Below are 3,193 nucleotides of genomic sequence, written 5' to 3' on the forward strand. Positions count from 1 at the left end.
TATATATATATATATATATATATATATATATATATATATATTTATCAATTAAACTTAACTTTAATGGTTATTTTATTATATTAATGATTATACTATCTATATTATCATTTATATCTTGCGATATTAATTGAATTCGCATTAATGTTAATTTGCGAAAGAATGTGGAATTTCTTTTTTCTTTCTCTTTTTTCTTTTCTCTTTGTTTTTTTTTTTTTTTGTTTTTATTCAAATCAAACTTTTCGACCCTATGAAACGAACGAAATATCTTTGGTTGGCTCGGACGAAAAAATATTGTACGGAGATAATCGGCCATTATTTTTTTCATTTCCTATTCGTTCAAGACAGTTCGGGATATAAATCGTGACAAATTTAAAATTGTTATTCGAGTTAAGTACTTACGTCCACGAAATGTCGAGTTCCGCGGTATGTTTTTGACAGATCCATTGAGATCGTTTGAAATTCGTATGGATCAAGTACCATTAGCGTGCGTTTATTCGTCTGGAACTATCGAAAAACGATAAGTTGTTCGTTACTGTCGATAACTTTAATTTATTTTATACGATTAATTTCGAACAAGTCTAATAGAAACGTTATTCGAGCGATTATGATATTATTATTAAAACATGATATTAGACTGTCCCCAAAGAATATCGAACGAGCTCGGTTTGCGAAAATCTTATTGTAATAATTTTTCGTTCAAATGGGAAACGTAAGATACACCGATAACACGTACACACGCACACGTACAAAAAGATATATCTGTATAAAACCAAAAAAGTAAAAAAAGAAGAAGAAGAAGAAAAAAAGACGAGAAACGAAGAAAAAATAAACAAAAAAGGAAATTAAATTATTATATAGAGAAAAGAAAGAAAAAAAGAAAGAAAGTAAGAAAAGAAAAAAAAAAAAGAAAGAAAAATAACGATTTGCTCTTCACCATTTCATAATGTATATGTAATATATGAATAGATGAGATAATTAAATTGTAGAACTAGTCTATGTATGGCTGTGCATCTCTGGAATACAGATAATGAACGGAACGTTTTAGTAGAAAAAAAAAGAAGAAAAAAAAAAAACACAAAAAAAAATATTAAGCACCGAGGGTTTAAGTAAAAAGAAGAAGAATAAGAAAAAAATATATATATATATATACAATGAATTATTCCTCGTCCTAGGATAAGAATCCTATTTGAATATATCATAGACTTTTACGGTCTTCCCCAGATATGTGACTCGCGTAATTCCCCATTAGTCAACTTTTTTTCCTCATCCCTTGCTTCTTCTGTCCCTTTCCCTCTCCACCACCCCTTTTCTCGATCCCACTTCTCATTCGTCTCCGTCTTCGTTTTTCTTTCTGTTTCTATTTCCGTCTATTTGTCTATATTCTAATTACTAAATTAAGAGAGAGAATTACAAGAGAATAATTAAAGAAAAACAAAAAAATAAAAAAATAAAAAATGAAATAAAAAAATAATAATAAAAAATAGAGAGAGAAGAAGAAGAAGAAGAAGAAGAAGAAGATGAAGTTGATGATAATGTTGATGATGATGATGATGACGATGATGATGATGATGATGATGATGATGACGATGATGACGATGACGATGATGATGATGACGGAAAATAAAAGAAAATATTTAGGCATTCCATCTGTAAATTTCAGGATGATATACTTACATGCTAAAATATTATTTCCTGTACCATATATCTCGATAGCGTATTAATCTCAAACTACGCGTAACGTTATCCGAATTTCTTCAGAAGTTTGAAGAGCTTGAAATTCCAACGTGTAATCGATGTCCCGAGGAAACATATAGAATGGTATTAATGTCTTGGGAAGTTACATAAGTTTCCACGAGCATTTCTTCTTGTAACTCGACGATGATGATCGATTATATTAGAACGCGACGATCTATCTATCTATCTATCTATCTATCTATCTATCTATTTATCTATTTATCTATCGGTGATCTCTAATGAATTTAGATTCTTCTTTCCTTTCTTTTTTCTTCTTCTTCTTCTTTTTTTTTTCTTCTTTTTCCTATTCTTTCAAAAAGACGACGCGAAAGGAAAATAAATTAAGTTAGAAACGGGGAGAATTGAAAAAGTATTAAAAGAAGAAAATAAAACGATGACGACGACAACAACAACAACAACAACGACGACAACGACAACAACGGCAAAATAATTGGAATGTCAAAAGAAAAAAGAGAAAGGAAAAAAGAAAAAAAAGGATGTCAAAAGTGTACATCGAGAAAAATATTTCATTGCAATTTTTCATCGTTTGTTTATTTCTTTTTATGGAAAAAAAAAAGAAACAAAACAAAAAACATATATATGTACATAGATAGCGTATGAATCTGAATGTAATAAAAAAAAAGAAAAAAGAAAAAAAAAAATTTTTCGAACACCATTCAAAGAAAAAATATGGAGTGAGCAAAAAAAAAAAGAACATTTCTTTGGACACTTATCGGATATCTTTTATTGTTAAACGATTCGATCGATTCGAGCTCCGTTAAGAGCTATCATTGCGAGTTGCGAGTATACGAATGGATCGAGAGTAAACGATGATAAATTTTCGTAGAAACGAATGGATTCGTTTCTAACGCGTTACCGCGTACGAACGTGTATCGATCGTTCACCGAGTAAGTACATAGAACGCGATGGGTTCTAATGACTCACACCAAGCGATTCCATTTAGGTCGTCCTACGTGTTACGTGTTCGTAAAACGGTTATCGAGTAAAAGAAGAATCGTGATCGCTATCTTAAACGAAGACGTAGGTTTCTATAATATATACATATATGTATATATTATATATATATATATATATTATATATGTGAAGGTATATAACGCAATGTCCTTTACGTAACAACTATGACGATTAATCGTCGATAACAATGTCATTTGCGCTTTGCGAGGTTGCACACAGGACACGCACATCGATAATAACAACAAGAATAATAATAGTAATAATAACAATAGTAATAATAATAATAATAATAATAAAAATAATAATAATAATGATGATGATGATGATGATGATGACGATGATGATAATAATCTTCAAGTGATAACGATTTGAAATTTCACGTGATCATCATAGTCGTTGTCTCGAACGTGATGTTCAACGAGGATCTATCATATTCGTGTCCTCTATGTACACTTACTTCTAATTTTTTTTTTTTTTTTTTTT

The sequence above is a fragment of the Vespula pensylvanica genome, chromosome 10 (genome assembly GCF_014466175.1).
Source record: "Vespula pensylvanica isolate Volc-1 chromosome 10, ASM1446617v1, whole genome shotgun sequence".
NCBI lineage: Eukaryota > Metazoa > Arthropoda > Insecta > Hymenoptera > Vespidae > Vespula > Vespula pensylvanica.